The 23,003-nt window shown below is 37.3% G+C and overlaps 1 long non-coding RNA gene across 2 annotated transcripts in view; it reads right to left on the bottom strand.

Annotated features, from left to right (window-relative positions):
• The window catches only part of LOC311443332, a 50,298-nt gene extending 27,603 nt beyond the window's left edge, over positions 1–22,695 (bottom strand). Inside the window, exons 1-5 of one of the 2 annotated variants that reach the window (XR_014697225.1) lie at positions 22,451–22,695; positions 16,267–16,317; positions 15,213–15,347; positions 10,121–10,203; positions 9,251–9,958 (exon numbers count right to left, since the gene is read on the bottom strand). This is a non-coding gene — a long non-coding RNA (uncharacterized lncRNA). Of the gene's footprint in view, positions 1–9,250; positions 9,959–10,120; positions 10,204–15,212; positions 15,348–16,266; positions 16,318–22,450 lie in introns of those variants that run through there. The other variant, XR_014697226.1, reaches the window with a different exon arrangement.
• Between the last annotated feature and the right edge of the window lie 308 nt (positions 22,696–23,003).

Below are 23,003 nucleotides of genomic sequence, written 5' to 3'. Positions count from 1 at the left end.
AAGATGAATATGACATTTAAAATTCCATGATAGAATAATTCCCCAAAACTAAAACAAGCTTCTTAACTTCTAATGCTTACTTATAATTCCCACATACATTTTTTTTCATGGAACTTTGTATTTAAATAAAGAAGAACTAAGATTTCATTAGCTCCATAAAAATGCAGCCAATGCATTTTCCCTAAAATCCATAAATAGCTTTTCAGCAGATTTTATTAACATGCATACACATCCACACAAAGAGTTGAGTCTGCAGTTTATCTTTTCCATAAACCCTTCTTCCCCCTTCTGTGCAAATCAGATGAACAAGCTAAAAAAAAGGGCAAAGTCAAAGGACAGGAACGCCCTATTGTAATGCATGATCAACTACAAATATTTATAGAAAAGATGAAAACACTACTATGTGCACATCAAGATCACCGTAGGACAGCTTTAACATGCAGAGTTAATGTTTATGGAACAAAACTGACTTACTGAATGGGAAATCTTGATTTCCCTCATATGCACCCAAAGTAAATTCACCAGTAAAAAAATTACATGATCAAATCCTGAGGGGACAATGCAAAGCACTTAATGCTGTCACTGGCAGGCAGAAAAATAATCACAGTTGTATTTTCTGATGATTTTATTCTCTAGTGGTATAGAGCTTCTTACCGCACCCAAGTGGAATAGCAGTCCAACCTGGAAGACCAAATCCTGGCCCCTGTGGGCCTCAGCTGCTTTGGAGCTCCAGTGAACAGTGTGGTTTGGTCTCCAGCAGCAATCATGACACACAGGGTCCCTTACTGCAGCTTTAAAGCCCCTTTAGCTGACCTTCTGAGAGCACGTCTCCATAAGGGGCTGTGCTATGCACTCAAATTGTTTCAGCTGGCAGAGACCATGTTGCCCAGCATTGGACGCAGCCAGCAGGGCTGCAGTGAGCACCCATCTTTAGTCACAGTCCTGAGCTGCAAAGCCCAACCACTAGGGCACTGTCCCAGCATCCGTCCGGCTGCAGTTGATGCCATTAGCCTAAAACTTCCACTTTGCTTGCACAAGAAGCACCCAGTGGGGTCTAAGAGTACCAGTCCCTATTTGGCACCAGGGCTCAGGCTACCTTTCCACTTCAGCCTTGTCACAGCTGTCTGCTGAATTTAATTAAAAAAAAAAAAAAAAAGAGAGAGAGAGACAGAAAAGAGACTGAAGTGTACTAAAAAAACCTGGAAGACTAATAATTCATTAACCTGACAAATGAAATGTAAGTCCTATCGATCAAGAGTAAAACTTCTTGGTTATAAAGGAAGCATGTATTATTCTGACAGTATTTTCACAAGATAAACTGAAGTTACAAAGAAGGGAACCAATTTGATTCAAATAACTGTCTCTCCTCAGAAACATTCCTGATTACAGTCATCAGACACAGGTTGGTGGGGTAGCATTACTACCCCTGTCTGTACAGACTTGGAGAACTGCAGAGTACCAAGGAGAGGGGCTGAGAACACTCACTCGCATTTTCTGACAGCTGCTCCTATGGAAAATGCCAAGCAAGAACCCGACTCTTGCACCACTGAATCACAACATGCTAGATGCCAACATGGAGAGATGTGCATCAACACACACAAGATAATCTCTTCTCCTCTTCCATCACTAACTCTGAGAAGCCAAGGGCTTATTGTACTAATTGTATTAATGAGAATGAATACACTTGCAGCTGGCCTTCCACCGCCTGTGGAAGGCAGAAGTTGGCCAAAAACCTGTGAGACTCTCCAGTTGTGTTGAATGGATGGAAACCAAGAGTGTGGCTCAGTTTCAGGTCCCAGCCTAACAGCCTTATAACACCAGTGCCAACAGACCCACGTAAAAGCAGAGGGTTCAGAGGGAGAGGCAGTGTCTGGCACACTGTGATGGTAAAGTATACTAGGGCAGGCATCAATTTACCTTGGTTAGTTATGTTCTTAGTTATGTTGGATTTTGGTGCCCAAAGGCCTAATTTATAACTCCTATAATAAAACGTATTATAAAGTATAAGCCAAGCACATGCAGGTTCTAATTCTATTTCCTCTCAGAGGAAAGAGCCAAGCTGTTTAGCTTCGGGTTCTTTCAACATTTCCTATTTGTGACAAACACAAAAATCTGAAATCACTGAGGTACCAGTGCAAGACATTTACATAGATCACTGAGAACTAATTAAATGCCTTGCTACACCCTCCTCTATTGCCCCTCACCCTTTTTTTTTTTTTTTTTTTTTAAATCCCCAAAAGATGTTTCTGCTACCTTAACATCATAGCTGTCACAATGTGGGGCATAAAGGTGAGCTGAAATTACAGAGAAGCAAACCAATCCAGTTCGGACATCCTCCCTACCTCACAAAAATTACCAAGCCTGAGCCTGTAGGGCAGGACTCCCACCTGTCCTCACACAGAGCGTGTATAGGCCAGCTGAGGGACATGCCCAGTCCCAAGGGATGGAGAAAATACTGCTCTGCTTGGGGGACACACAGCAGCGTGAGAAGCACAGCTATTCGTTTTGTTTCCCAGACATCTTTTGTTTTCTGGACCTCACATTCTTTATTAATTTTAAATGGATAAATGCTGAGCCTTCTCAAAGGCATTGGAAACTGGGTGCGGTCTGTGCCTTGCCAACTTGCCCATCTGCTTTTCAGAAGGTCCTGCAGGCTGGTGACATGAGTAATAACGCCTGTAACGTGGGAAGGTCTGGGAGGTGGGGAAGGATGCTAAACAGAGCTGCAGGAAGTCAGATGGAAAGAATAAAACCAGGTAAGACCTGGTGTGGATGCTCTCAGTACCTTTTCAGTCTGCTTGGTTTTGCTATGAGCTGTGTCCCACATCTCCTGTAACATGGGATGCTTGCAATAACAGTGGGAGCTAGCTTATGGGGACTGATGTAGGAAATGGATTTTAAGGATGAAAAGAAAGTTAAAGGAGCAGTTTTGCCAGAATAGTGAGACACCCAGTGTAGCACTGAATTAGTCAAAGCAGCACAACTCATGAATCTGACCTAGCATTATTGTGCAAGTCAGATTTAAGTCCCCATATATGAAGTCAGATAAGCTAAATTAATGTAACCCAAAGTACAACTAAATCCTTGTTTTATTCTGCAACTTTTAAGTGTCAGATTAAAATTCTAAAGCCAGTGCCATTACATTTTATATTTATAAGTAAGAATTCTACCAGTCATTGAAAATTTTTCTTTGACCTGTTTAAGAAACTCAAATAGTAAGGTTTAGATCCACACCTAGTTTGAGAATAAGAAAAAAAAATTAATGTATAAAGCTGGAGCCTTTGAGAGGCTCCTACTCTGCTGTGGTCACAAAAGCTCACTGCACAGCCCTGCCTGTCATGTTATACCACGTCTACCCTTGTTTGCAAACAAGAACTGGGGCTGTGTCGCTTCCTGCCCTTGCCATCGGATAACACAGCACCCTGTGCCACCCCACAATTGCACATCTGAGCTCTCCGGCTCCCTTGCTGAATGCACTCACTTGGACACACTGAGGACAACAGAAAACAATTTGTAGGGGAAGGAAGGGACAAAGTTCATGTTAACAGAAAATTATGTTTAATCATTCAGACTGTCAGTAACTTATTTCAGAAATACAGCATCTAAGGGCAAGGCTAGCAACTGTATTGTTAATAGGTTTTACAATACGTGGTGTTTACACTCCCAACACAAGTTTCCATACAAAAATCACTAAAGTCATTTTTACTCTAGATTCCATTGATTAACTGATATTGACAACAAGGTAATAGCGTTCATCTGATTTGAACTGATCAGAAAATGAAGATGAGCTAGTAAAAATGCAGCTACCAAAGGTACTAATGGTTCCTAATCTTATGAAATTGTTCTTTACTCACACGAACAGCCAGTCTCAAACTGCACTGGTTAATCACATACCGTTACCTCCAGTAGGAGTTGTTCTCAATTTAGGATCAAAGCCCATAGTTCGCTGGGGCCACCCTTTCAAGGGAGGATTGGGCCCAGACTTCTAATAAGGGGTTTGGTGGCTTACAAAGAGGTGATTAAGATCTTCCTTTGAAAAAACACAAAATGTAGAGTTCTTCCTTTGGATTATAACAGCACAGATAGTCATAGCTGGTGGATTTCAGAGCATTAACTGCTAATCCATGAGCGAACTGAAAGGTTTTTGTTTGTTTGTTTTGCTATTACAGTATTTAGTTAAACTTGTCAACCTTCAGCTCTCAGTCAGTCATATTTACGTTTCTTAGCAAAATGTTCTATTTAAGGAACTCAAAGTTTCTGCAAGTTCTTGTTCTTTTTCATACATTCCTCCTCATCAGTCTGAACATCTCTGTGAATATGTCAAAGAGGCTGAGAGATGCCCAGGCTATATGCAAGACCTTGGGTGGTTTTTGTTTGTTTGTTTTTGGGGAGGGATGGGAAGTGTTTGTTTTCATTTTATTTAAGAAAAAGCTTGAACTTTTTCCTGAGAAGTAAAACAATAAAATTTTGAAAACTAAGGCACAATATAAATATTTCTAGTTTCCTTAAGTGACATTCAAGGATTTCTGTTTGTCACCGACAAACAGAAAGCACTTAGTATAATTATTATAGCACCTCAGTAAAAATCAGATTCTAGCCGTAGGTGATTGCAGCTATAAAGTTTCCAGAATAGGAACAATGAGCCCTATGAAACTAATGAAAAAAATCGCCAACTTCCTCACTCCAAAGTCTGATTTTTACAAGGACTCCATTTCTTCCTAGTTGCCAGAAATGAACGGTTTATTTGAATCTAGCTAAGGTCTCCAGGAAAACAATTTTAATGTAACATAATGTTGCACCAATGACAGGACAATTAAGTGGTCTCAAGATCCAGCAATATTTAGGTACATTTACTGTAGCATGCCCCAATAATGAAAATAAAGAATCATACTGTAATGATATCATAGCTAAAGATAATAAATATCCAGACATACCCTATGCTGTATCGCTGTACTGTAATCAAATGAATTAGAAATATAATGACTACTTTGACACAAACAGGTATTTAATATGCTGAAAATGTACCAGATTTTCTCCCTCAAGCATTAGTAAAATCCCCTAGAAAATTAAAATCCAGGTCATAGCTAAATTCCTTTGAAACTGGGATTTAAATAAAAAATAGTTTAGTCACTGTAAGAATTCTTTGTGCTGCTACATTTTTATAAGGTTAAAGCTAAAAATAAGATCAAAATCTTGTTGGACGTTGCATTAAAAAAATGTACCAGGTGTGTTCAGAAACCCATCACACACATATGCGTGTTAAACAGATGCTGACCAATAAATTAATTTAAGCTACTCTCCTTTCCAAACAGAGGAGAGCAAAGAGCTGTTAGGGACATTTATGGGGTGACGTTCTCTTGACTGACAAATTTTTCATGTTTGGTCTTTATTGTACAAGTCACTGATACTACTCAAACATTTTCTGAGGGGAAAATGAAATCACTGACTGCCAGGAAAGCAGAGAATTTAGTAACCTCTTTCTAGGTAGTTGGATAGATACGGAGAAGGATGGAAAGACTATTAGTTATGAAAAGTGAATAAGGAAACAAGGTTTGAACACTGACCTGATGAAAATAACTTCCAGTAATTCCTTCCATAACAACTCAGGAAATCAAAGTTTACATGTCAAATATCTCAGTCTCCTTAGCACGTTATTCTGCATTGTGACAATTAGCATTTGAGCTGATCAAATGAAAAAGTATCTTGTACTGACCCTAAATCCTACTATGCTTATAGGACTTTAGAAAATAAATAGATGAGGAATCTGAGGAACAGTCCTGAAAGGGCTACGTGACTCCTTGAAACATAAGCTTCTCTAGCACTTTAAGGACAAACAACATTCATTTCTACATTTATTCCAATTATACAAATTTAATTTGCCCGGATTTTCTTTTGTTTTTTGAAAACACACAATTGCTGGAAAAAGGAATTAGTAGATGTACAGGGTTATTAAACATGGCATTCATCCATTGGTCCTACACAGAAAATGCAGCACTGAAAAAAACAAAGCTGATTAATATGAAAGGCAGCTAACCTAAAAACTAAAACTTGAACTGAACGGTGTGTGCTAATCTTTCTCAAATACACTTATGAAAGCTAAATTTGCTGGTATTTGTCATTGCTATGTGGGTGAGTGTTCATGTGAACGATAGCTCCTCTATTTTGAGCAGACCAGTACGGAAAAAAAAAAAAAAAGAATTCTGTCCCCACTGTTAATTTTCAGATTCTCCTGTCCATCTACAGCTGCTTGAATAGCAAACACTATACAACCTGGGGTCATTTGTGATAAACTTTGTTAAAAAGCCACCATTCATTACCAGTGATTTCTTTAATCCTCAAGTTGCTTGTAAGGAAAAGATTGAAATTGCGTGTTATTTATTTTTTGGGTCTACAATCAAAATAACTCAACACGTTAGCCACATTAATAAAATACTTGCCAGATTGAAATCTTAAGAGCCAGTCTTAGTCTTGCCATTGTTTACTGAATGTGTGTTTACCAGCCTATCTGGAGACATAAGGAAAATCTTAATGGCTGTGGCCACTCATTACCAAAGTACCATGGAGTCCTAATCCCATAAAGATATTAAACTATTTTTCCTTACAACAGTAACAAATGAAGGGAATTCTCATTACTTATTAAGATGTGGTACATTCTTTGCATATTGAGTTTCTTCTTATACTTTGAACTCTTATCCCTCATCATTCTATTTCTGAGGCTAAGATCAAAGTAGATCGGCCTTACAGAGCTACAGATGAGTGGCCGCCTTTCAGAGAATATTAATGCCCTCTTGAAGAGCAAAGCTGGGAAGGAGGTGTAATCCCCTAAAGAGTGAGCCCTGGGAGCCTGGTAATACTGAACAACTGTAGCATGCTCGATGGATCAGCTGTTAAAGAGCACAGCCTTGCTGAGGTGGAGCAGCTTCTCCCAGTTTAACAATGTGGCCCAAATCTCAAAGCAATAGTGAGACTAAGGCTTTTTTGGAACTAGAGAATCGTGTAAATGTGGATTCTGGCAGACTGGCACAGCAATGTGTTTTATAGCAGGAAAATGTGTGACCAATTTTGTATTTTGTGTTGCAAAATTTTCTGGCTTCTCTGCTTCAGACTTGTGACTTCGCCAGTTTTAGTGTCTGTGTCTCGCTCCCTCACCTACTCAGGGCTGGCATTATTGATAAGCTTGTTGGCACAGGGCAAGACAGTGTCCCCCTTTGACCTCCCACCTCCAGCAGTGATTGCAGGGTTTCTTTTTTTTTTTTTTTTTTTTTTTTTGCCTTAGACTGCTTGCAAGCCTTTTAAAGAGGAATTACTTTAGACCCTTGTTAAAGCTAAGGGTAAACATGCTAAGTACTAAGACATTCAGTGGGTATCGTTATATGAAAAGAAGAAATGTTATATTCATTACAGAGGAAAATCTAGTAATAAAAAGTATTACCTGCATTTATAGCCCTTGTAACCTAATTTTTGTGACAAAGCAAAGAAGTAAAAACATTTCTTTCTGCCTTTCAGTGACCCCTATAAGAAACCCCCCACGGAGTCATTTAGGATAGTAATTTCACTGAAAATATATGTAGCTTTACTTTGCTTGCTCTTTTTAAATTAATAATCCTTACCAATGATAAATTTGAAAGTTTTTAAAGACATTTGCAAAAGCACCTTCAAATTAGTAAGCAATTAAAAGAAATAACAACTTAAAAGACATTTTCCACAACATAAAAATGTGACAGAACATGGAGCTGTGTTGTTCAAATGTTAAAACTGTACATAAAATACCCCTTCAATATATGCTGCCAGTAAAAACCAAGGCAAAGCAGGTCATTAAAGTGTCAGACTTGGGGCAGAGTGGAAAAAATGCTGCGTTTAAAAGTAAACATGTAGACCTTCTATAATTATTTCCCCTTAAAGTTAACTGTTCAAAAAAAAAAAAAAAAAAAAAAAAAAAAGGCAAACTTTCTCTCAAACAAACAGCTCTGCATCATTGGGATGAAGAGTCAAACTCTAGTCTTAACCATGTTCCAAAGGGAAACTAGGGAGTTTTCTGGGCTCTTCATACAGTCTGTGAATGTCAACTTCAGGTATGAAATGTCATTCTCATTTATCCAGTTTTTCTAAGGCAGAAACAGAGTGGTGTGTTCAAGCTATTAATTTCTGCATCATTCATGCTAAGGCTGACTATGAATAATGGGAGCATTAAAAAACTTGAGAACCCCATGCTCAACAGGGGTAGCCTTGGGAAGATACCCAAGGGCTTCCACTGACCAGCAAAAAGACTTCCACATTACAGTTGTGATGATGTTAGTATCCAAATGCAGGGTTTTAGCACTGCTGTAAAGAGCTCAGGCTAGAAAACTGTGCCCAATCCCTTCTTCTCACATGAACTAAAACTGCCCTTGAAACTTGTAGATTATTTGGTTAGCGTAAGAGAGACCCCTACACTAGTTATGGGGCGCTGGAAGCCGTACTAATGCTGCTTAGCTGAATTAATTTATTTTGCAGTCCAGAGCAGATAAATTGAGATAGTAAAAATAAAACCAGTGAGATACAATGTTTCTGTACTGAAAATAGAAAGGTTGTATTCTGCTGTCACTTTTCCTATTCTCAGAACTTTTTGAGGCAGTAACAAAGACTGACGAGCCAGAAGGATATCAATCACATTCCAGTTTTGTTTCCCTCTGACTGGAAAAAAGTGCATCATGGTCCTGAAGAAAAAATGTCATTAATTTTGTGTATTTCAAGCAAAGTGTTTGCATATGAAGTCAGTACAATATCTGCACTGTATCTTTTACGGAGCTGAATTCCTAAACTAGGTCTAAAAGGTGGCAATGCTCTAGTAACAATCGTGTCCAGCAGGCACAATTCCAGATTAATTGGACAAGTGTATGATTGAACAACACCGCTGATGTACACAAAGTTATTCCGGATTAGCTGGTTTCACCAAAAAAATAGAGGGTTCATAAAACTAAGATAAATTTAATGATTAGAAAATAAAAAGGTTGTTGCTTACAACTTGAATTTCTATGCTAAAATCAACCCCCAGGCAGTTTCTAAGACTCCCACTGAAGTCCATGCAGACATACAGGTATCTGCTTTTGTCTTCTAACATCTCCATATCTCCCTTCCCTAAAACTAACAAATACCACCACTGAAAGTACAGGCTGTCAGGTTTACAATCAGCGATTAAAACCAACATTCCTCTGTTTTCCATCTGATAAGAGCAGAGCTCAAAGTGGAGAGACAATGGGGAAACACAAAGGAGCACTGAGAACGTTTATTTAACTATTCATTTTTGTTTAAACTAGTTTCTGCAATGCAAATGTTTTTAAGATAGAAAGCAAGCCTGTAATCATGGTTTAAGACATGTTATACTCAAAATACACAGACTATGGAAGAATATTCATCTTCATAATTATGCTTTCTTTTTCTAATTTCCAGTATTTTACATAGGATAACCAAAAATGTCAGAAGGTAGAGCACTTGACTAAGTTTTAGTCTCATATAATTTCCTCAGCAGAAAAGCAAAGACTTGCAACTTTTGGACTGCTGTGGTTTGACAACTATTAATATCAGATCTATTATGATCAATAGTTTGTCAGTATGTATGGTCAATATTTCTTAGTCATCAGATTACAATTGTAACTGTACTAAAACAGGTAGAGCATACAGCGTATATATATATTATTTGCCAGCTCTATGATTTTAATGATAAAAAAATAATACTTAAACAGTAATTACATTAGATGTTGTAAAGATGATACCTGGTTAGGTAAAGTCTTCAAGTAAAAATTGACAAATTTCTTTGAACAAATTTTAAACCAACTTGGTGGCTTTAGTCCATTCCAATATCTTGCATCATTTCATTGAGCCATTTTGATGCAGTAATAGGAGCCGAAAGCCAGGTTTAATGCATCATGGAATCGTGGCTTGTGACCCTTGGCCTTAATGAAGTCAGCACACCATGAACCTGAAGAACTGGTACTTAATTTAAATGGTAGGTTTCTTTTCCTGCTATCAACAAATATCCAGGATGATGGTCCTGGTTCAGTAAGATTTACTAGTCTTATGACACGTCTGAAGGTTTTTTTTTTTCCCCCCCCTTAAAAGTAAGCAAAAATGTTATTTTTACCTGTGTTCTTTATGCACAATTGTCTTCAATCAGTAGTGAGGATTCCAGAGCTGGTTTTCAGGTTTCATTGTGGGTTCTTGAACCTAGATAAAAAGAATAGAATAGCTTTCTCAGGAAGTGCTAGCTTACTTGCGGTTCACTGTGAAAATGCTAAAAGCTGGTTCTTCGCTGATTTATTATCTAACTTCTGTTACGCTCCTCCTGGCTACAGGCTATAACCAACAGCCAATTCTCCATTATCAAGCTAAGAATAATAGGTGCAGCTTGAAAGTACACTCATTCAATATTTCATAGATTTTAAGATCTTCAAAAACTTATTTTAGATAGTCTGAATTTCTGTGCCATAATCCAAGAAAATATCTTAGAAAGATGCTATTCATAACTATTTGGCTTTGATTGCTAACGAATCTAAGGATATAAAAGTATGTTCAGACCTGAAATAATCTGCAGCAACTTGACATAAGATTTTTTTTTTTTTTTAATTTTCTTCTCTGTTCTATTTGTCCTCTGTTCTCTCTTACCAGTACATGAACATACTGGCACTCACACCAACTTTCCCATTCCCTGACTCCACATTCCCCATTCTCAGTCTTGTCTTCTGGACTGCTGCTGCCACTCGAGGCTCCAGAATGCCCTGGACTGAATTGTTCTCACAGATTTATTTGCCTTTAGCTGTTAGATCCCATCCTGACCTACCCCAGAATAGCTGTTCCACATTCTCTTTAAGAAATTTCATCTCTTTTTCAATACCACCTAGTGTTTCTAGCAAGGATGACCATGAACTTCTCAAATAATAGTAGAAACCACCTAACTCCCAGAGGACATGCTTCCCTTGAAGTGCTAGAGCAGTATTATGGGAGAGAGGAAAAGAGCTTGGGGAGAAGATGTCTGCAGGAGCTGCACCATGGACACTTGTGGATATTAGGAAAAAGGCAAATAATGCCATTTTCCTCATGTTACTTTCTTTTACTGTTTTCAGTTCTAAGTGATCCCACTCTTTCCTTCTGTCCCTAGTTTTAATTATTAGCATCAGCTCATAGTTCTTATCCCTTTGGCCTCTTCCTATTACCTTTAGTTTCTTTGTATTTTCTTCTAATTTGCAATTTCAGTGGTGACTGTAAAACAGGTGGTCAATCTTTACATTATACAGAAATTTGGATATTAGCTCCAAACACTGTGCAAATGGACCTACTGCAGAGCCAAAGCAGGGCACAGACAAGGACTTTCTGTGGCTTCCTGCTATTATTTCCATAGCACAGACTCAATTGACACAAGAATGGAGGCAGCCCCCTGAGAGTCCTCAGGCCTGTACATGCATAATTTCTAGACACCCAGCAGCAAAACTATACCTCCTTAAAAGCCATCTACATACATATTTTGAGATCTAAGAGGAATCTTAAAAGCATGCAACAAACATAGCTCAAAACTCTCCCTGTGCCCAACAACCACCACATGCACTATTGTCTTTCTACAGGGCACCTGTAACTTTGTGATGTAACCAGCATATAACCTAGGCATGAACTATAATAAATCATGGACATCAAGCTACCTTGTTGTTGTAACCAATTCAGAGATGGTTGTGTTTTGTTTGTTTGTTTGAAACACTGCTAATCACAAGGTGCCTAGGGCTCTCTCCCTGTAACTCACATTTCTTAGAATTTCCTTTTCACTTTCTCAATTCTTGTTAACTGTGAAGATTGTGGGACTATTTGTTTAATTGACATGTACTCAAACTGGCATTGCCACCGGAGCAAGAAATCCCACCTATCTTGCCAGCAGGTATTTATTTCCTCAGTGTTACCCCCATACTGTAGAAGGGCAGGCATTCCCATAGCAATGTAGTGAATTCATACAGCAAGTTAATATTAAAAAAAAAAAAAAAAAAAAAAAAAGTCAAAATAGCAACAAGTTGACCAGTGAATGGACAGGGAAAGTTAGAGCATGTGCAGGCAGCACAGGACACCTGTGCTCACTAGCCTTTTAACCCAGCACAGGAACTGCAGAGCAGTTTGTCTGCCCACAGCCGCAAGTAATCTGGCTGATTTTCACCAATTACAGAAAGGGAGAGATTAGGGATAAAATCTGTGGTCAGCCAGCAGAACAGGGGAGTTGAGAGCTTCTACCAAGGGATGGTGATAAAACATTTCCAGTCAAAACAGCTGCTTATAGATGTAACATTTGGCATTAACAAAACAAGGCTTGAAAAAAAACAGATTGCCTGAAATATTTTCAAAAATGTGCACATGATCAGTTTTGCCAGAGGACACATGGTGTTGTATCTCTACAATCAGTGGTATGAACTGTTCATGCAGACATCTTTAACTGGCACAGTTATAGCTGGAAAAGTGGCTACCCGTGCTTTCCCTTCCCCTTTGGTGTTAACTCAGTCATTCTGCCTGTCTCTGCTGAAATCAATAAGTGATGCCACACAGCCCTGTGCCCTGTAAACTGCTCAGCAGCTTTAAATGCTGTGCTGGGGTTTAGATCTACAGATGACCTCCTCTTGTTTCTTGCTCTCATATTGGGAGAGCACCTCATAAGAAATAGAATGATCTGATTTGCCTTCATTTATGCTGTTGTTACATTACTGAAGTTCAAAATCAGTATTTTGAAGCAATAGTTAGAAATCTAGCAGAGTTCCTGCGTGAGCTGTCATCACCATCTGCACTGCCATTGACTTTTCCTATGTGATCCAGCTGAAAAATAACCCAGCAAAAAATAAAAAAATATTTTTTTTGTTAGACTAGTTTGAGTCCAGTTCTCTGTGTCTGTGCAAACACTTCTGTTGGAACAAGGCAAGAGAAGCAGCAGGGGCCGGAGCTGCTGCAGAAATGCAAGAGTAGCCACATTCCCTGATATTTGAGTAGACGGCCAGCCTGACAAAGTAAAATATTTTTAGGTGGATTCAAACTTTTTTTATCATTCTTTTTTTCACATTCATAATAGAACTGACCCACAAAAAATGGTGTTTTTCCGGTGGATCTGTTCACACAATACTTTATGTTGGCAGTTCATTTCTCTCTTAGTCATGTTTTCGGTTTTTCTTTAGCAGATGTTTACAATTACTCCTTAAAATGTTTCCATTTTCTGTGATCATTGAATGTGAATGAGGTGACATTTTTAAAAATAATTGTAGCTTTTTTTTCTGGCCAGAAACCATGTTGTTAGATTCAAATAGTCTTTGTCTTTTCAACTGTGGTAAAAGTCTTATATCTTTGTAACAGCAGCATCTGCACCAGTCTGCCTACTTTATCTCTTTTTTTTTTTTTTTTTTTTTGGCCAAAATCAAAGTGTTATTTGTCATTATCTGAATATATCTTGTATCTGGGAATCAGATGTGTATATGACTTTTCATTTAACCTTAAATACATCAGGCCTAATGTCCTGATTTTGTACTTGAGAATTGGAGGACTGCAGAACAAATGGTATTACAGGAGCCCAAGTTTTGGAAACGTGAAGGAAAGGTTCTTTGCTTTTCTTTCAGTCAGTTTTTTCATTTGTTTTTATTGACCTCAATTTAAATCAAAGTTCTCACAAATAATTGCCATGTTGCCAACACCTGCAATTACGTTGCAATGTTTGTAATGCTCCAAACTTGCTTCAAACCCAGCTCTGGGGAGTTGTGCAAATTATTTAAAAGATCATCTTTTTCTTCTTTTTTCTACTTCTGTTCCAATAAATATATTTTCCAGTTGCAGATGAAAATACTAGAATGTCATACATTTAACACGAAGGCTCCAAAAAGTGCCACATCTATATTTTAAAAGATATATTTTTTTAATAAAGTCTCGTGACTTTTGGAGTGCTGACTCATGATTTCTGCATGCTTGACATCAGCAATACCACAACTGAGAGAAAATCTTTGTGAAAGATTCCTTTCTAGTCCTCTTGAGACAAAGGGATCCTCCAGGAAAAAAAAAAAAAAAAAAAAAAAACAACCAACAAAAAACTGAGAAACAACTGTTTCTTATTCATGATAGTTCTCAGTTAAAAACAAGCAGAAAAAACAACCTTTAAAGTGAACAATCTAAAATATCTGCCAAACCATTCATGCTTGCTTTCTGCACCATAAAGGCTGAATAAAGGTACAAATACTTCTTTTCTTTGTTAGGATGCTATTAAATTATATACTGTATGAAAAATAAACCTCTAGTATAATTTAATATTTTTCAACAAACAGCTTCTTTTAATATGGCAGATTCTTCCCTCTTTCTTGTCAAGCGAGAAGCCTGGCATTAGGAACAGAAAATGACTTTTTCATTAATGATCATACGTTATTTTTAATTATACTGTGATTTTTTTTGTTTTGTTTGTTTTCATTGAAGAAATGTAGCAATTCTATGATTGTGTTCCTTCTCCTTAATTAAAAGATGTTTTCCTTTACTAGGAATAAAAAAAAGTCAGAGAGAAAGGAAAATTCACTGACAAAAAAGAGCCTTTTTGCTATTAAACAAGAACTTTGGCCTATAAATTAATGCACTTCTGTTAAAGCACACTAGTTAATCCCGTAACTCAAGCTTCTGCTTGCTGAAAACAATTAGAAATATTCCTCATTCCTGATATTACAGAAGATAATCAATAGCTATCATTAACATTGCTGTTAGCAGTAATAGAGGGAATATAATAATGTATCATACTAAAAGTAAAAATTTGATCCTGGAACTGGCTGGTTTAGTGATCAAAACTAGGATCCTTTATCAGGCAAAACTTCCAATTAATTCCAAATAGTTTTACTACATTAAGACTCCAGGATAAATTGCTTGTGGGTGGGATAAAAATGGTTGGTATGTGCCTGTATTAGAATTAACATTTTTGGCAGGGTCTTTCAGAGGCAAATCAGGTCAAAGGATGATTTACAAAACTGTCATTGTCATATGGCATTAATTTGATAGCTCATTTCAATTGACATCTGTGAGAAACAGTTGGACATGCTGCTTCTCTTGCATTAGCCAGACTTTCTAATTAATTATGCAAAGATGAAAACAAACACACAAAATTAGACTGAAAAGTAAAACTATACTCAAGTGAAGGCACACCTTACCCCAAAAAATCACATTAGAACTGTCTAAATCTGTATTTTGCTATGACTCACCTTTGAATAGCTGGTTTTTGTTAATATGGGAGGAATTATGCAAAAACATCAGAATCATCATTCATTGAGTATTGCTCAGCACATAATGCGAAGCCTTCCCCGGCACCACAGATGACTCCTTTTTTCTCCATCCATCTATTTTACATACAAACATGAATAAAAACACTATTACTATTTCTAAATACTCCTAATATTTTTAATACCATTACTACCACAAAAGTCTTATTACTTCCTCACCATTAGTCTTTTGGAAAAGGTATTGAAATTAGAGAAAATTTAAATTTTTCACCAAGTTGTATCTCTTTAATAGTGGACTACAAAGTAAGTTATTTGACATTTGCTTAATCAGTCCTTTAGCTTATCACGAACTCTTTCTGGGTCTCTAAAAATCAGTAAGCATAAAACCAGTTTAAGAATCCCAGAGCATCACTTTGTAACTGTTCCTTAATAATACTATCTCATGTTTGTAGCAATATTTATAACCCCTTATTCACCCAGAAGCTATCTTTTTTTTTTTTTTTAATTTGATATCGTATTTTCATGTTATTTCATAGAAATATATATGTATAGAAAACATTCCCAATTTTTTAATTCCCAATTTTTTTAATTGGCAAGGTGGCATTAGGATAAAACAAACAAACTTCATATATAGTAATACTAACTAAAGGTTTTTTTTTTTTTTTTGAGATATACATAAATAAGATGGAGAAAAAAAATCCTTATGATATAATTTATAGAGCGTTTCAACAGTCTTAACAATACTTGAGCTATGAGGTATATGAGATCTTTTCTTTGGGGGCTATTTTGCCCCAGAACCAAAATTGTAATACAAGATCTCAAGCCACCAGCCTTTCCCCCTTTTCCAATACAAAAAAAAAAAAAAAAAAAAAAAAAAAAAAAAAAAGTCTTTAAAGTCTTCAGCTCAGCTTGTGCTTCCATTATACAGCACATCAGTCAATTCATGTACAGAATCTCAGGGAGGAGAGCAATTATTTCTGAACATATATCACTTTGCAAAAAAAAAAAAAAAAAAAAAAAAGAAAAGATTACTTACATGTTTAGTATGCTTTCTGGAAATGACTCTATGCCTGATATCAGGGTTATCCTGGAATTAATAAATAAATAAAAAAAATGTAATATTAGTTCTTGGTTATACAGATTGTTGATGTAGATATGGGGTGGTGTAGACTGAAAGGACTGTTTGTTGACTGTTTCTTTCTGACATAGTATATGAAATGCATTCTGAGGTGGTCTGCTGGTTGCCTGCAGTGCAAGAGAAGAAACCGTTTCCCTTTTGATGTATAATTTGGCTTCTGGTTTTTGTTTTGCTTTCCTTAGAGCACTGAAGGCTGACCATGACTGGAACTGGTAGAGGATGTCAGACTGAAATGTAATTGCTCTCACTCTACCAGAGTGTCTAGCTGGGGTGTCTTCCTCGCATTAAATCAACCTTCAGATGTGAGGTCAATGAAGCATTTCCCCAGGTCAGATCAGTATGAACTATTAGATTTGTTGTTGTTGTTGATTTTGCTTAGCGCAGGAGGTTTGAATTAGCTAAAATAATTTGAGAATTTTGCCCCCCAAAATGTAAGTGAATGGGTCCAAAAGCAAAATAGTTAGGAAATGAGCCTGTTTACAAAGATGAAGTAAAAAAGTTCTCTTTCTGTCCTCATAAGTACCACATGCAGAGCTATTTATGTTGTTATGCTTTCAAACAAAATATGTGCCAAGTTCCAAAGACTGTATCATAGTCGTTTGTTGCATTATGTTATCAGAGCTGCCAAACTATTGAAATAATTTTCCAAAACTCGTGTATTTATAATACTAAGATTCTGATCAAGTATCCCCTGAATAAAGGTCTCTGTAACAGTGCATATGCATCCAATTGTAATGACTTATCAGAGGAGTGACTCCATCACTCCGTGACTGAAAATACCATATCTCAATTAATTTTTCACAGCCAAGCCCATTTGTCCAGCACCCAGCACAAAGTATAAAGACGATGTCTGTTGTCTTGTGCATCAGAAACAGCTTCTAGGAATGCAGAGGGAGGAGGCATTGTGGTAAGCAGTTAAACTAGCCTATTCCTGGCTGTCACATGTCAGGGCAAGGAGTTTCTGTATTGCCCAATGGTTAACAAAGTGGCCAGTAAGCATGATGACTTCTACAGTTACTACATTAGAATCTGAAGAACAGAAATGTATGCGGTTGTGTTTGGACACACTTTGCATTTGGTTCTTTCCTGCTATGAACGGACTGGTGGCATTCCATGATTTCCCCCTTGGACAGATATCCCAGCGTTCCAGCTTGTGGACTCAAATCTGCTTCCTTCATTCACAACACATATCACCTTTAGCCGTGAAGAATCCTGTTTAAATTAAGTAACTCACTGGATTAGATTATGAACTTCCACGACTTACTGGCTATCAATTATTTGCATGAATAATTGCAACTATGATATTGCAATTACTTAGGGTGAATAAAGACTCCCCAGTCTTGCCAAAAGATGTCTAACCTTGGACTATCTTTTACCGAAGAAGCTATGTTAAATTGACTGACACTGAAATAACTGTTTTGACAAGTCAAGGCAGTACTAGAAAATACAATGGACTTGAACATGCTTTCCATAGGAACATACCATCCATTCATATCAACAACCTAAAGAGCAATACAAAGATGAGGTACTCAGTATGAAGACGAGGTACTCTTGCACGGTCTATCTTTTCATTGTTGACAATATATCTTGAAATACAGCCCCTCAGAATAAGAATGGAAATATTTCAAATGTGTACAGGTATTTGTGCTAGCAGCAGAAAATATAAATGTACAGTATTTCCTTGGTATATTTTGTAGCACACTGCAATAGCTTAATATTGTTAGCTGGCAATCAACGTAAGTACGTGAATCCTCTAATTATCATATAACTTACAGTACCAGTTAGTCTGGCAAACATATGTAAGCATGTACTTATCCTATAGCACAGTGTTTTGTTTTCTGTAATACAATAAACAACCATTTACAGATAAAGATAATAAACCGTGTTGAACCTCTAGCTTTGATTCTATCAGTGTCATATATCAGTGAAATTACCGGGACTCAGCATAAGATTAAATTGACAAATCCTGGCCCATCTACTTTATTAGCATTCTTTTACCAGGGATTTAGTAACCAAACACTACCTACAGACCCTTGCAATGAATTCAGCTACAAAGCACTTCTGTCTCGTGGTATAAACAAACAGCTTGCCAACAAACTGGCATTTCACAGATGATTCTCTCATGTTCTCAAGAAACGGGTAAAACAGTTGTGATGAAATGTCAACAGAAATATTGGCAGATCAGAGCTGAGCAAGTGAATCAGCAAGACATTGTAAGCATCTTAGCCTGCACTAACGCTTCGAAAATCCGGATATTTCTTTCACCTACCTTTGGGAGAACTAAAGGCAAGATTTTATTAATTAATAAAATGTTATTTGAGAGGTTAATTAAGAAATTATTTTAATATATCTAAAAAATAAATACTGGTTGAAAAGTTTGGACAGAAGCATCTACACAGGAATGATGCAAAGTAGTCTCCACTTTCTTCACAGTTTTTTCCTTATATTTGCTAGATTTAAAAAAAAAAAAAAAGTCAGGTCAGGATAAGCAGTATGTGCACTTAAAATCTGAGACATTCTAAAAACTTATCTTTTGAAAACTGATGGCAATCTCATGCACTACCTAATTCAGGTTTCCTGTTTTGCTCAACTGTTAATATATACATAGAAATTAGAATTACAGGGTTCATAGGAGGCCCTGTGCCCCAACTCTTAATCACTGCTAAATGTTCCCCAAAGCTGGAATCACTATCAGCTTTCTATGTAGGGAGAGGAGAAAACTCATCATGAAGTCTTCTCCCCACAGAAAATTACATGGGAAGGCTGGATCCTACCCAACACACACTATATTTTATACTCATCTCTCTTTTTATATTCCAGGTCATGAACAAAAAATGTTGGAACTAGAAAGAGTTGAACACATCCATGTGACTTTGGCTTGTTTTTCTTTATTGTCTTAGCACCAAACATTATTATTAATCAGCTCATCCATGTACCCACCCTGATGAGACCCTACAATCAGGATACTTCTTTGGCAACTATTTTGACTGGATGTTTTAAAAAAACTACGTTAAAATCCTCTTAAAACTGCTTAAGATTTTTATCTGAGAGGACTTGATTTGGTCATGGACTTTTGCTTTCCCTCATAAAGCCATCATACATTATATAAAATCAACTAAATATGTAGGTGCTTTTTCTGTTTAGTTAAGGTGGCAAACAGCTGTATGAAGAAGTGTCTGCAAGGCTCTGGCAGACACTACTTCATGCAACTTTCATGACTGCATTTACTTCTAATTGATCCTGCAGTACTGTGCCCCTTATGGAGTGTTTTAAATCAATGTCAGCCATAAAGTAGTACTAAACTGTATAAGATCCTTTTTTTGGTTGCAGTTAAAGATAACTTATTTATGAGGACATGAGTAAAACTAAGTATATGAATGTAAACATGGCTTAAACTTTCAGAATGCTTCCTTTATTTCACAGGTTGAAGAATATCAGGCATCAAAGCATGGATCTTTTCCATTTTCCATCATGAAAGACTCCACAGGGCCCCATGAATGCTTCCCCTTTCCTTATTTCTCCTTCCCCCCCATCCCTTTATTAGCTGGATACTAAACTGATTTTCTCATTACCTAATACAGCTTCCAAGTAGAGTGGAAGGGAGGCTCTTCCAAAACATGCAGTGTTCTGGCATTCACCCAGCATTTCTGTATTACCATACACGCACTCTGTTAGTGAAGACATGCATGATCCTCACCAGAACAAGTAGGACTTCTCAGCCCACAAATCCCAGCATGCACATTACTAATAGCTCCTGAATACAATTGCTTCAGTGGAGTTATTCCTCATTAATTTCATTTATGAATATTTTTAATCCAGTCTCTGTGCAGTATGAATGATGACTCAGGGAGTGGTTGTGGATCACTCCATCAGCCAGATTGCTTTATTCTGGGGTAGCTTCATATGTACTTCACAGCCTGAAGTACCTCCAAAGCATTGTTGTAAACACAAGGCTTGTTCTTATTGGAGAGCTGAATAGTCCCAAATCCTAACCGAGTCTGCAATGACCACTGTATTTGGGTTAGTTATACAAAGTTAATTATTCAAAAACAGAATTATATTTTATCAGTAATAACAACATCAAGGAAAGGAATGCATGGTGGAATTAGTGAAATCATGCTATGATCATGCTAGTCTGATAACTCAAGAAACCCCAGTATTGCTGACGTAGAATTGATAAGTGAAAAATAATGAATAAGAATGCTATTCATCCTTTATAAACTACATTTTTCCTTTCAGATCCTCATAGAAATTAGGATGGAGGGTAAATCAGTATGATAGACATCTGAAATCTCATCAAGATCAATATGAAGAAAATAAAGATTGTGATTTAACTATAGGCTATTAGTGCTCATGAGTTCTAAACAACAGTAAAAGACTACACTGAAACAGAAATTAAATGATTATACAAAGAGAACTCATTAATTTACTTGATTTTCCCTTTTATGGATTAAATTTCACGCTTTTGGAAGTTTCTCCCTTCTCCCCAGTCAGAGACTAAATTTTACAATTCACCTAAACAGAGAATTTTTCTTTAGAAATTTCAGAGCTCCATACATTAAGTACCTGACACACGATTCCACTGGCGCAGTGCAGTTTGCCTCTGAGAATGAAGCCTATGATCAGGAGCTCAGCACTAATATATTCCTCTAACCTGAGTTTAATGTGAATTTCACGGACAATGTTGCATTCACCTGAACTCAATGTCATTTGTAATGTCTTTAAAATCTCCATCCTGTATTTGACAGCATAGCTCAAAGTGCTTGGAACTTTTACCACAACTCTTCTTTGAACGGCAAATTCCACTTATCAGGCAACCTGCGAAGGAAAGTTAATACAAGCCCAGCATTTGTTTGGCCTCGCAAGGGATGATGTGCAGGGGGCCTGCTGTGCATACAGCAGTAACAGAGCCAAAAATTCCTACTGTGTTTAAATAACTATCTAATTTTTGAGCCAGAGATTGTTCTTTTATATCTTGACTTAAAATACAACATATCTTTATAGCATTTTTTTAAATATTAAAAGTTTTTGTAAACTACTCAAAAGAATGATACCAGGTTTGGCCCCAACCCAGCAAAGCACATGTTTAACCTTCTGCATGTCACTAGTTTCTGAAATCAATGGGACTGCTGAGAGTAAATCATGTGCTTCAGTGCCTTCCCACAATAGGACCTTTACAATTGTTTTCTTCTGTACAGATAATTCTAGGAACCTTCACTGAACCTCAATGGCTTTCACATATGATGAAGAATCTCTGGTATAGGTAGGAGGAAACCTTGCTAAACACCTCTTTTTACAGCTTTATAGCCTTGTGTCCTATTTCTTTGTCAACTTGATACCAGAATACAAACCTTGTTGGATGCCTAGATTAATTATAAGCAGAGGGAATTAAATGCATGTACAAAAGCAGAGCCTTTCCTGGCAAGGAGGATAGACATATAATAAAACAGTTGCAGATACATAAATTATATGTGCAACAAATAAAGTGTCTGACTTGCTCTAACGCTGAAGAAAACAAAACAGCAACAAACCACTATTTCTGTTTCCAAGGAGTGAAATACTTGTATGTTTGCAAGACTGCCTCTGAAGAGATTGGGCTACAGAATTCCATTCATGATAACTCCGTTAAATGGGCTTTCTGCTCTTCAAACCATAACCATACAATGGCACAGAGATCTGGTACTGCTAACAGCTCCACGTGAGGTGTGGCCTGACTGTGTGAGGGTTGGTTGGTAGCATTTTGACTTGGAACACTGCAAGTGCCCCTGAATTACTGCAGACACCCTTAGAATACCAGGAGCTGCTACCACAGTTGATAATTTTACAAAATAAATATGCGTAATCTCTCTGTGAGAACAAGATTATTGAAATTCAGATAGACTCAATCTAAAAAGCACAGTCTTGCAAGAAACTTTGAACAAGTAAAAATAAATGGGTGATTTTTTCCTAAGTATTGTTGTGACTTGCACAGGTACCATCTAAATAAATGGCATCACTTATGTAAGAAAAATTAACCTTAAGTCTTTTGAATGCCAATCCATCTGTTTTTCTGCAGCAAAAGAAAAAGATTTGCCTCACCTACCTCTTGCTGGCTGAAGAGCCCTCTCCTACAAACAACCACAGTTTCTGATGAAATCCATTACAAGCATTTAAGGTGAGAAAGTACTGCCTTCACCTTGGAGGAAAACCACTCTCACCTTTACCTCAGGCTGCTAAGCTGGCTTATGAAATAACATTGTGTTCTCATCCTGAAAACTATAACAACAACAACCCACCCTTACACAACTAGCAAATTTGATAGAGCTCTTCAGTAAGGAAATTTAAGCAGATTTCTGAGCAGCACTGGCTGAATTTATACCTACGGTCTCATTTTTTTTCAGTCGCACCTGTACCCACACATTAGTGCCTACACTGCTCCATCAAGCTGTGCTTGATCCTTGCCCCAGGTGGAAGCCCTGAGTCCTCATTACTTACACTATAATTGCACAAGTGGCAAAATGGCAAATCCTTCACATCTTCATTAATTTACCTGAGTCAGGGTACAGGGCTGCTGCTACTTTAGCATGGCATAAATACCCATGTACACTTACATCTGTAGCTGGGAAACATGCTGTTCTGCTGCCAGGCTGAGGAAT

This window comes from Aythya ferina (assembly GCF_964211825.1).
Source record: "Aythya ferina genome assembly, chromosome: 12".
In the NCBI taxonomy this organism is placed as follows: Eukaryota; Metazoa; Chordata; class Aves; order Anseriformes; family Anatidae; genus Aythya; species Aythya ferina.
This window is presented reverse-complemented; position numbering and strand designations above follow the sequence as displayed.